Below are 12,500 nucleotides of genomic sequence, written 5' to 3'. Positions count from 1 at the left end.
AAAGGGAAGGAAGGAGAGAGGAAAGGAGGGAGAGAGGGAAGAAGGGAGAGAGGGGAGGAAGGAGAGGGAAGGAGGGAAAGAGCGAAGGAGGGAGAGAGGGAAGGAGGGAGAGAGAGGGAAGAAGGGAGAGAGGGAAGGACGGAGAGGGAAGTAAGGAGGGAGGGGGAACCTGGAAACATGGAAATGCAGGCAACAGAAAGCCTATTGGCTCATTACGAGGTCGCCCGCTTGGGTGATTTAATCTGCTCGATCGCCACTTGGGGCTTGGTGAGCAGATGAAAGCACCTCGATATTGAGGAGCAGATGGAAGCCCCTCGTTATTCAGTTTACTCCCGACGCAGCGAAATGACGGTCGATTCTATATTTGAAGGAGTTGATGGTATTCGCATTCACTACTTCTGAGGGAAGATTGTTCCAGTGGCGGATGACTCAGTTTGAAAAGAAACTCCTTCCAATGTCTGTGTTACATCGACTCGACTGAATGGGTAAACCGTTATTTCTAGTTCTTGAGTTGGTTTGCAGTTCAAAGAATTTGGAGTAATCGACGTTATTGAACTTTTTTAGATACTTGAAGACTTGAATCATATCCCCTCGTAGGCGTCTTTTCTCCAATGTAAAGAGATTGAGTCGCTTGAGTCGTTCCTCGTACGGTTGAGCCCTGAAGGTTGGAATCATCTTTGTGGCGCGTCGTTGAATCCTTTCCAGTAGAGCAATGTCCTTTCTGTAATTGGGAGACCAGAACTGCACTGCATACTCGAGGTGCAGTCTTAACATGGAATTATACAAGGATAGCATCACGTCTGGTGTTTTACACTCGAAGTTCCTCGCTATGAACCCGAGCATAATGTTGGCCTTGTTGTATGCTTTTTTACAGTGATTCGCGTGTTTCAGGTCACTGCTGATAGTGACTCCAAGATCCTTTTCCTCCTGCATCGCTTGCAGAGGTCTCCCATTCATGATGTATGTATGGTTACTATTTTGGGACCCAATGTGCATGACTTTGCATTTGTCAACATTAAAAGACATTTGCCATTTTTCCGACCATTCGATAATGTGATTGAGGTCTTTCTGGAGGGAGAAACAGGGAAGGAGGGAGAGAGGGAGGGAAGGAGATGGAAGTAAGGAGGGAGAGGGAAGGAGGGAGAGAGAGGGAAGGAGGGAGAGGGAAGGAGGGAGAGAGGGAAGGAAGGAGAGGAAAGGAAAGAGAGGGAAGGAAGGAGAGAGGGAAGGAGGGATAGGGAAGGAGGGAGAGGGAAGAAGGGAAAGAGAGGAAAGGCAAGAGAAAAGGAAATAGAAGGAAAGAAAAAAAAAGAACGGGGGAAATGAGGAAAAAAGGTAGGGAGTGGACAGAAAAAGATAGTTGAATGAAGGGGAAGGTAAGAGAAAAGGAAATAGAAGGAAAGGGAAAAAAAGAAAAGGGAAAGAAGAGGAGGTAGGGAGTGGACAGAAAAAGATAGCTGAATAAATGTTTGGGAGGTATGAATGGAAGGGAAGGAGAGAGGGAGGTTAGGTAGGAGGAAAGGAAGAAAAAAAAATAAGAAAGGAAGTAGAGAAGTGAGAACGGAAGAAACAAGAGTAGCGGGCTTTTTTTTGAGTAGGGGTCTTTTTTTATGTAGCGGGCTTTTTTTTTGAGTAGGGGTCTTTTTTTATGTAGCGGGCTTTTTTTTTTGAGTAGGGGTCTTTTTTTATGTAGCGGGCTTTTTTTTTGAGTAGGGGTCTTTTTTTATGTAGCGGGCTTTTTTTTGAGTAGGGGTCTTTTTTTATGTAGCGGGCTTTTTTTTTGAGTAGGGGTCTTTTTTTTGAGTCGGGGTCTTTTTTTTTGAGCAGCGGGCTTTTTTTTTGAGTAGCGGGCTTTTTTTTTTAGTAGGGGTCTTTTTTTATGTAGCGGGCTTTTTTTTTTAGTAGCCCACATCAATTTTTCAACATGTGACGCCCATTTTTGTATAGTTGCCTTCAGGGTTTGAGTGTTCTAGAATTGGCCTTTTCATTCCTGCCTAACTTTTAAGACAAATGAGATAATGACATTTATTTTTTGATTTCCTGAAAGGTAGAAAATAATGACAGGGGGTTTGTCTACGAAGGTGACGATATATGTATGTGTGTACGTAGGGGTGGATATTGTAGGGGGGGTAGTCAATAAAAATGGTTGAGACTCTGAAGGAACTGGAGAGAAAAAAAAATATTAGGACAAAAGAATATAGTGTTAGACGTGTAGCAATAGATTCAGGTTTAATACATTTTGTTTTAGCAGATTTAATAAAACTGAGAACCACTTCACGAAAAAGAGGAGAGACTTTCAAATGAAGGTGGGCCAGATACAAGCTTTTCCTCTTCCTCTTTCCTCAGCCTCTTTCCTCCTCCTCCTCTTTCTTCTTCTTTTTCTTTTTCTTATTTTCTTCTTTTTTTATTTTATTTTCTTTCTTCTTCTTTCTCTTTCTCTTTCTCCTCCTCCTCCTTCACTCTACCTTAACTTGTTTTCGCTCTCATATTTTCCTCTTCCTTCCCCTCTCTTTCACTTCCTCCTAAAACCGTTATTATTTTCTCTCCTTTCCTCTTCCTCTTCCTCTTCCGCCACATTCACCTCCTTAACTCCTCCTAAAACTGGTGTAATTATCTTCTCTTGCTTCTTCTTCCTGTTCCTCCTCCTCCTCCTCCTCATTCACCTCCTCCCCTTCCTCGTAAAACTGATAAAATAAAGGTTAGCTTATATGTATGTATGAGGATGGGTATGTGTGTGTATGTGTGAATGTATGAAGGTATGTACATGGAGAATCTCGGGTACGGGATGAAGGATTGAATAGGCTTGCATGTGTGTGTGTGTGTGTGTGTGTGTGTGTGTGTGTGTGTGTGTGTGTGTGTGTGTGTATGAAGGTGTGTAACATGCAGGTGCGTAGGTTAGCATACAACGGTGGCAGTAAGTCTCCCTTCGTGCAAATATATTGGACATTAATGCTGACAGAACACCGCCCGCCCTTAACTTCCCTTCCCGCCCCTTCCTTTACTCCCTTTCCCTTACCTTACCCTCTATTCCCATTCGTTGCCTTCCCTTCCCTTCCCCTATCATTGCCTTCTCTTCCCCTCTCTTTCCTTGCCCTCTACTCACATTCCTTACTGTCAATTACCTTCCTTTCCTTTCCGTTCCCTTCCATTTTCTTCCCTTACATTCCATCCCATTCAGTTCAATTTCCATTCCTTCCCTTCCCTCCGGCTCCCACCCTTCCCCCTTTCTGCCCTTCCCTTCTCTTCCCTTTCATTCCAATCAATTCAATTCCCTTTTCCTTCCTTCCCTTCATTTCATTTCCGTTCCCTTCCTTTCCCTTTCCTTCCCTTCCCTCCCCCTCCCTCCCTTCCTCCTTAATGCCTGTCCCTTCTCTTCCCTTCCATTCCAATCAATTCAATTCCCTTTTCCTTAATTCCCTTCCTTTCCTTTCCGTTCCTTTCCTTTCCGATCCCTTCCCTTCCCTTCCCTTCCCTATAGCTATTCATTCCTCCCTTTACCCGTTTCGCATATGTGTGTGTGTGTGTGTGTGTGTGTGTGTGTGTGTGTGTGTGTGTGTGTGTGTGTGTGTTGCTATGACTTTTCCGTGAGTTAGTCTTTGTTTATATTTGTTTTCGTGTTTGTTTGTCACTCTCGTCTGGATGGTGCTTTTACTATAATCCCCTCTCTCTCTCTCTCTCTCTCTCTACTCCCCCTCTTCTCTTACTCCTTTATTCATGTTTCACACTATTTCTGTACGTTCTTTTTTCTCCCTCTTCCTTCCTTCATTCACCGTTATATTTTATCCTTCCTTCCTTCCTCTTCCTCCTTCACATAAGTCTGTTTCTCCTTCTATTATCCTTTCCTCAAATCCATCTCTCCTTCCTCCTCCTTCTCCATATTCTTTAGTCAGTTCCATGTTTTTATTTTCCTCTCCTACTTCTCGTTATTCTTTCCTCTTTTCCTCTTCAACACGATCTTCATATCCTCTCCCCCTTTCTTCCTATCCTATTCTCATTTCATCGTTTTCTCATTTTTTTCTTCTCCATCATTCCAAAATCTATCAGTTACTCCCTTCACCTCCTCCCTACTCTCCTTTCCCTTCCTTTTAATCCCCTTTCATCCTCTCATATTTTCCACTTCATTCCCCTTCCTATTCTCTTCACCCGCCCTTTTTTTTCCTTTACCACCAAGACCTTTTCTCCGCTTCAATACTGTACCTACCTAATGAAGAGCCTGTATAATAGTGGAGGAGGAGGAGGAGGAGGAGGAGGAGAGGAAAGGGAGAAGGGATAAGAGAAAGAAGACTGGGAGAAAAAGGAAAAATATCAAGAGCAGAAGTACGAAAAGTAGAAGGAACATGAGAAGGAGGAGGAGGAGGAGGAGGAGGAGGAGGAGGAGGAGGAGGAGGAGGAGGAGGAGGAGGAGGAGGAGGAGAAAGGAGAAGGGATAAGAGAAAGAAGACTGGGAGAAAAGGAAAAATATCAAGAGCATAATTACGAATAGTATTAGGAAAATTAGAATGAGGAGGAGGAGGAGGAGGAGGAGGAGGAGGAGGAGGAGGAGGAGGAGGAGGAGGAGGAGAGGAAAGGGAGAAGGGATAAGAGAAAGAAGACTGGGAGAAAAAGGAAAAATATCAAGAGCAGAAGTACGAAAAGTAGAAGGAACATGAGAAGGAGGAGGAGGAGGAGGAGGAGGAGGAGGAGGAGGAGAGGAGGAGGAGGAGGAAGAGGAGGAGGAGGAGGAGGCACAGACAGACGCACTCACCTCACGTCCACTTGATATTGTTACTTTTCAGAGCAGGCAAATAGTGTTAGGGGGAAATAAGTAACATTTGACCCACGCGAGAGAGAGAGAGAGAGAGAGAGAGAGAGAGAGAGAGAGAGAGAGAGAGAGAGAGAGAGAGAGAGAGAGAGAGAGAGAGAGAGAGAGAGAGAGAGAGAGAGAGAGAGAGAGAGAGAGAGAGAGAGAGAGAGAGAGAGAGAGAGAGAGAGAGAGAGAGAGAGAGAGAGAGAGAGAGAGAGAGAGAGAGAGAGAGAGAGAGAGAGAGAGAGAGAGAGAGAGAGAGAGAGAGAGAGAGAGAGAGAGAGAGAGGCGGTACTTTATCATTGCCTGACTAATGCCTTTAATGGGTCGGCATAAAACAAATGTTACACTTGAGTGACATCACAAACTGTATTTTCTGCCACTACACACACACACACACACACACACACACACACACAAAGACGGAACTTCTTAAAGGGAAGCGCACCGCGTCCTTTGGCACACACACACACACACACACACACACACACACACACACACACAAGGACACACACACACAAACAAACAAACAAACCAACAAACAAACAAACATTCCTTCTGACCACAACTTATAAAATAAACTAATAAAATATCTTAGAAAACGAAATATTAAAACACGCAATCACGGCGACCACTCTGCTCCTCTTCTGTGGAGGAGGAGGAGGAGGAGGAGGAGGAGGAAGAGATATATATATATAGAGAGAGAGAAGGAGGAAGAAGATTATAAGTGACTGGAAGACTGGAAGTGGTTTAGAGAGGGTGGGAAGAGAAGCTACATGAAGGGGACTAGAGCGAGACTGGACTGAACTAAAGGTTACTGGGGACTAAAATAGGAAGCAAGAAGGGACTGAGTGCCAGAAACAACATTGATTGGGATACCAGATAGCACGAGAGGAGATTAGATGAGGCTGGTGAGGGCTGAATGAATAAAGGGCTGCTGGAGGGCTTGTCTTTGGTTAGTTGAAATGGGGATTGGAAGAGGACTGAGGCAACTAGAGGGGGCTTATAGAATGGACAGGGCTTTAGAGGACCGGTGGAGGGTCTTTCAATTGTGGGTCGATTTTGTGAATTTAGAAGAGGCCTAAAAGGAGAGGATAGCGGAGGGAACAGGATGGGAATTATAGAAAGGACAGTAATGGGCTAGAGAGGGCTAGTGGAGGGTCTATCATTGGTGTGTCTAGTGGGAGAGTCTAGAAGGGGCCTAAAAGAAGAGGGTAGCGGAGAGGGAACAGGGTGAGGCTTATAGAAAGGACAGGAATGGGCAAGAGAGGGCTGGTGGAGGGTCTATCATTGGTGTGTCTAGTGGGAGAGTTTAGAAGGGGGCTAAAAGGAGGTAGCAGAGAGGGAACAGGTGGAGAGGAGGGGACTTCAAGCAGGGTTCAAGAGGGCGGGTGAAGGGCCTGTCATTGGTGCGTGGAGGGTAAAGAGACAGCCACTTAAATGTCCACTTGGGCCATTCAATCACTACACGCCACCGCCGCCCCTCCCACCCTCTCTCCGCCGTTCCTCCCTTCTGCCGCCACTCCCCCCTACTCCCGCTTCTTCCCCTCTCTGTTGACGCCACCCCCAGCATCCCTCTCTTGGCTGGAGATGCACAGCGCTCTCACGGGCATCACAGCATCCCAACGACGATCTCTTGACCCCAGCAACCACTCTCTTTTTATCTTCTTCATCCTTCTCTGTATCATCCATCGACTCTCTCTTCACCTTCTTCATTCTTTTCTATATTATCCATTTCCTTTACATTGGTCTCTTTTATCGCGTCTTCTTATTTTCCTTACTGTACGTCCCTTTTCCAGTTTCTCTTTTATTTTTTATTCCTTCTCTTATATGGGTCACACTGCTCTCTCTCTCTCTCTCTCTCTCTCTCTCTCTCTCATGCATTTTTCTTCCTTCATATACTTCACACTGTCTCCCTATCTCACCGTTTTGCCTCCCTCCCTCCTTTCCTCCCTCCCTCCTTCCCTCCCTCTCTTCCTCCTTTCCCATTCTTCCTTCCTTCTCTCCTACCTCCTTAAATTCTTGCTCCATCGTCATAATTCTCTCTCTCTCTCTCTCTCTCTCTCTCTCTCTCTCTCTCTCTCTGCATAGTCTTTACACGCTCTGTTTCTTCCCTTCAGGACAAAACTCTCTCTCTCTCTCTCTCTCTCTCTCTCTCTCTCTCTCTCTCTCTCTCTCTCTCACTTTTTCTTTATCTTCTCTTCTCTACTCTTTCATGATCTTCTCATCTCTCTCTCTCTCTCTCTCTCTCTCTCTCTCTCTCTCTCTCTCTCTCTCCATGGTGAGTTATTATCTTTTTTCTTCCACCTCCAAAAGAAATAAGAAATATGAGAGAGAGAGAGAGAGAGAGAGAGAGAGAGAGAGAGAGAGAGAGAGAGAGAGAGAGAGAGAGAGAGAGAGAGAGAGAGAGAGAGAGAGAGAGAGAGAGAGAGAGAGAGAGAGAGAGAGAGAGAGAGAGAGAATGAGAGTGAGAGAGAGAGAGAGAGAGAGAGAGAGAGAGAGAGAGATAGAGAGAGAGAGAGAGAGAGAGAGAGAGAGAGAGAGAGAGAGAGAGAGAGAGAGAGAGAGAGGTCTCTTTCCACTACATGTTGTGCAAGAGGAAAGAGACCTCGGGGTCACCATCAGCAGTGACTTGAAACAAACAAAACACTGCAAGTCCGCCTGTAAGAAAGCCAATACAATGCTTGGGTTCATATCGAGGAACTTCGAATACAGACGCCGGAGTTATGTCTATCCTATAATCTACCTGGGGCCCCACCTGAATACGCCCAGGAAAGACATTGAATTACTTGAGAGAGTAGTCATCGCGCCGAAGAAGATGATAACATCACTGAGGACGAACTAGAAGAAGAACGACTGAGACTCCAACCTCTTCACGTTGGAAAAGAGACGACTGTGGGAGACATGATACAAGTCTTACAAGCTCAGCAACGTTGATCACCCAAACTCTTCACGCTACAAACCTGAGACAAAGAAAAAACAATTCAAGCAGCGATGCAATACCGACATCGGCAGGAGTTATTTCTCGAATAGAGTGTTCGAACAGCCTTCCTGCAGAAGTGCAGAAGCATCATCAACCAGATCAACTCAACTCCTTCAAAACGCATTGATGCAACTGCAACAGGAGTGAACTGAACGTTCCCAAGAGTAGGTACACAAGTGCTTTAATCCTTCCCCGCAAGCCACCCCTGGCAAACGGATTGATTAATCACTGAACGCAGGTTTCCATCCAGTCCTTCTCCTTCTCCTCTTCCTCCTCCTTCGCCACCTCCTCCTCCCCCTCCTCCTCCTCCTCAAAAGACTTATACAGAACTCATTAGCAAGACAAAGCGATAGATACGACACACACACACACACACACACACACACACACACACACACACACACACACACACACACACACACACACACACACACACAATAACTTCAACGAAACCCAAAAAACAAGAACATCAACAACCAACAAAAGGAACACTACAGCAAGATGGGAACGCATTTACAATAACGCATCGGTGACTACAGTAATTTACGTTGCCCTTTTTGTACCTAGCCAAAAAAGAGTGTATGAAGAGGAGAGAGGGAGACTAGATAGTGACTATGCGCCTGAAACGATAAAGAAAAATATACATTGATCACACGACTCAATACGGACCAACCAAACTTTGACTAGGAAATAAAAGAATACGAAAAGAAAGAAAATATAGAAGGAAGGAAAGAAAGAAATGTAGCGAAAGAAGGCAGGAAAGAGGAAAAGAAAGATAATTAGAAATAGGAAGATAAAAATACAGAGCCAATATGGACAAGCAAAAGAGTTGAAAAGAAAGAAAGAAAATAGAAAGAGAACAAGAAGGAAAGAAAGAAAAAGAATGAAAGAAAGAAACAGAGACAGACAGATAGATGGAGAGACAGACAGACAGACGCACAAAGACAGACAGAAAGAAAGAAAGAAAGTGAGATGTAATAAAAGATAGGAAGGCGATGGTTTAGACTTTAGAGTAAGAGAAAGTATATCGATGTGTTGAAACTGGACTGAAAAATAAGTCAAGAGAAAGAAGAAAAATATAGTGGGATGAAAGAAAAGGAAAATGAACGGGAGGAAGGAAACAAAAGGTCAATTTCAAAATAAGGAAAAAAGTCAGCAGGAGTTCAATATGCACCCCACTGAAAAAAAAAAAGAACACGAAAATTGAAAACCAAGAAAGAAAAAAAAGAAATGAATATTCACTTTTCTTCCGCGGAAAAAAAAATGAATAAAAAAGTGAGAAAAAGAAACAAGAGGCTTGGTATGTGTAACTGTGGCAATGAAATAGACCGAAAAGTGTTAGAGATGAACCCCAAAAATACAGAGAAAAGGGAAACGAAGAAGAGAAAAAATGCATATCCACGTTCTTTCCCCGTAAGAATAAAATCGAAAAAAAAAGAGCAAAAAAAAGTGAAAATGTATTACGATGAAAATATAAATAGAAATAAACGCTCGCAAAAAGAATCCACATAAAAATAGTTACAAGAAGAGGGGAAAAAAAAACAAGTATAAAAGAAATATTGATAGTCCGCAACACTGAAAAAAATGCAAACCGGATATAGAAAAAAAAATTTGGAAATGATTACGAGAAAATCTGCTGTGAAAGTATAGGCGATGGCTCACGGAGGAAAGGCGAAAAATGCTGTGAAAGGAAATAGAGTAAATAAAGAAGGAGTCTGAAAGAGTTAAATGTGCACGAACGTATAAAACTGAAGGACACAGAGGAAAAGAGATAGACAGATAGATAAAAGATAGAGGAAAGAAGTCATACGAGAGAGAGAGAGAGAGAGAGAGAGAGAGAGAGAGAGAGAGAGAGAGAGAGAGAGAGAGAGAGAGAGAGAGAGAGAGAGAGAGAGAGAGAGAGAGAGAGAGAGAGAGAGAGAGAGAGAGAGAGAGAGTACATTCGTGTAAAATAATAAAAAAATCAGAAAAATATGGAGAGAAAAACAGAAAGACAAGAACAAAACAAAACTAACATTACAAGTCAAAAAGCGAGACAGTGTTGCCAAGAGAGCCATTAAGTCACTCATCCCACTCCTCTGCCCTCAACACAGTGTTACCAAGAGCCCAGAGCCATTCAATGAGCCCTCAATACAGTGTTACCAATAGCCCAGAGCCACAAAGCCACCCCTCAGTACAATGTTACCAATAGTCCAGCAACACTCAGTCACCTTTTAACTGTTACCAATAGCCCAGAGCAACTCGATGACCCCTCAATACAGTGTTACCAAGAGCCAAGAACCACTCAATCACCCCTCAACACTGTGTTACCAATAGTTCGGCAACACTCAATCACCCCTCAAGTGTTACCAATAGCCCAGAACAATTCAATCACCCCTCTACAGTGTTACCAATACCCGCACAACACTATCACCCCTCCACAGTGATACCAATAGCCCGGGGCCGCTCAATCCCTCTTCCTTTTCTATTTGCTACAACACATTGTTAAAAAAAAAAGGCCTCGTAGGAAAGGGAGAAGGGGGACTGGGTAAGGGAAGGAGTGGGTAACGGGAAAGGGAGGACTGGGAGAAGGAGGGAAAGAAGAGACTGGGGGGTAGGGGGATCTGGGGGATGGGGTACTGGGGTAAGGATATGACTGGGAAGATTGGGGGGCTGGGGGAATGGGGGAACGGGGGAATGGGGGGAGTGGGGATGGGGAGAATTTGGGGAAGGGTGGGAGTTAGGGGGAAGGTAAAGGACTGGGGAAAGGAAGGACTGGGAGAAAGGGGGGGGAAGAGAAGGGAAGGTGAAAGAAGGAAATGGGGAAAATAGAAAAGGAGGAGCGAATGAGGGAATAAAAGAGGGGAGGATGATGGACGCAGGGGAATGGAAGGGAAGGAAGGAGGGAGGAGCGGGAGAGAGGAAATATGAAGCAGAGAAAGGGGAGGGACTCGAATAAAGGAGAGAGGTCAGGAGGGAGGAAAGGAGTAGGGGAGGAGAGAATGGGGGAGGCAAATGGAGAGATGAAAGGAGAAAGGGAGGATGAAAGGGGGGATAGAAGGAAAGGAATAAAGCATGAAGTGAAAGAGGGTGTGAGGAAGGGATGGGACTGTAAGAGAGAGAGAGAGAGAGAGAGAGAGAGAGAGAGAGAGAGAGAGAGAGAGAGAGAGAGAGAGAGAGAGAGAGAGAGAGAGAGAGAGAGAGAGAGAGAGAGAGAGAGAGAGAGAGAGAGAGAGAGAGAGAGAGAGAGAGAGAGAGAGAGAGCGATACACACTTTTTGCATATATTCTTGTCGTATTCCAGATATATATTTCACGGCCAATAAAAAAATGACGATTTATATTTTTACACACACACCTTTTCCGCTTTTCTTTTTATTCTCATTCCTGGCTTTTTTTTTCTTCTATTTGATGCTCCATTATATTTCCAATTTAGACACTGCCGTTGTTATTATCGTTATTATTATTATTATTATTATTATTATTATTATTATTGTTGTTGTTGTTGTTGTTGTTGTTGTTGCTACTTATTTTGTTTTGCTGTGTCGTTATTATTAATTTAGTGATTGCGATTGTCAATGAAGCTTTCCTTTTCTATTTCTTCAACTAAAAAGTCCGAACAAAAGACGAACTAATAAGAAAAAAATGCAAAAAGAGCACGAAGAACAAAAATGAACACTTAAAAATGATAACAATGGAGATAATAATGATGATACTAATAACAAAAACAATACTAAAAATAATGATAACAAAACGTATTCCTCCCCTCCCAAAAAAAAAAATGTTCTGCGTCGAGGCTGGAGGTGAGAAAAACTCCACGACACGGAATGCATTTTTCACACCGTCCTTAAACTTTTAACTCGCTATGGGTTTATTTACCATAGACCTATCAATATGCCGCGTGTGTGTGTGTGTGTGTGTGTGTGTGTGTGTGTGTGTGTGTGAGAGAGAGGGGGGGGGATAAGAGAGACAAAAAGAGCAGAAAAGTATAATTAAACAGAATGGACAATCAAAATGAAGGAAGAGATAGACAGGCAGACGAAAAATAGACACAAAGAGATTCACTGATACAAAGAAAACTAACACACGGACTAAAACGAATAAAAAAAACGAAAGGAAAAGAGAAAACGAACAAAACAGAAAAAAAGCAACAAAAAAAAAAGTACTAAATAACCTTATAAAAACGCCGTGAGCATAAACAAACATCCAACCATCCATCCATCCATCAATTCATCCATTAAAAACAAACTTAATGATCCCCCTTCCCTCTCCCTCTCCCTCTCTCTCTCTCTCCAAACTTTTTATATGAAGCCTCTCCGTTTAGACATAACTTCAAGGGGCCGAGAATGAAGCCACTTTTAGCATTATTCCAGTCAAGACTCTGAGGCTTGATCCAGACTTAGGCTCCTGACGTGGGGGTATTACGTGAGGAGGGGCGGATGGGGGTGAGGGGGGGTACTGGAGGGCTGGAAGAATGGGGGAGGGAAGGTAGTACTTACGTGTGGGGGTATTACGTGTGGAAGGGGATGGGGAGGAAGGGCGAGAGAGAGAGAGAGAGAGAGAGAGAGGGGGGGGAGGGATGGGAGGAGTATGAGAATGAGGAGAACAGGAAAGAAAAAGATGAGGAGTAATAAGAAGCGGGAAGGATGAGGTTTGGGAGGATGGAAGAGTAGGGGAAGGAAAGGGAGGAGGATGAGGATGAGAAAAACAGGGCTGGAGAAGAAAAGGAAGAGGGAAGGATGGTGGAAGAAGAAAG

The sequence above is a fragment of the Eriocheir sinensis genome, chromosome 35, assembly GCF_024679095.1.
Source record: "Eriocheir sinensis breed Jianghai 21 chromosome 35, ASM2467909v1, whole genome shotgun sequence".
Taxonomy (NCBI): Eukaryota; Metazoa; Arthropoda; class Malacostraca; order Decapoda; family Varunidae; genus Eriocheir; species Eriocheir sinensis.
The sequence above is the reverse complement of the archived record's forward strand: the minus strand, read 5'-3'. Positions refer to the sequence as shown.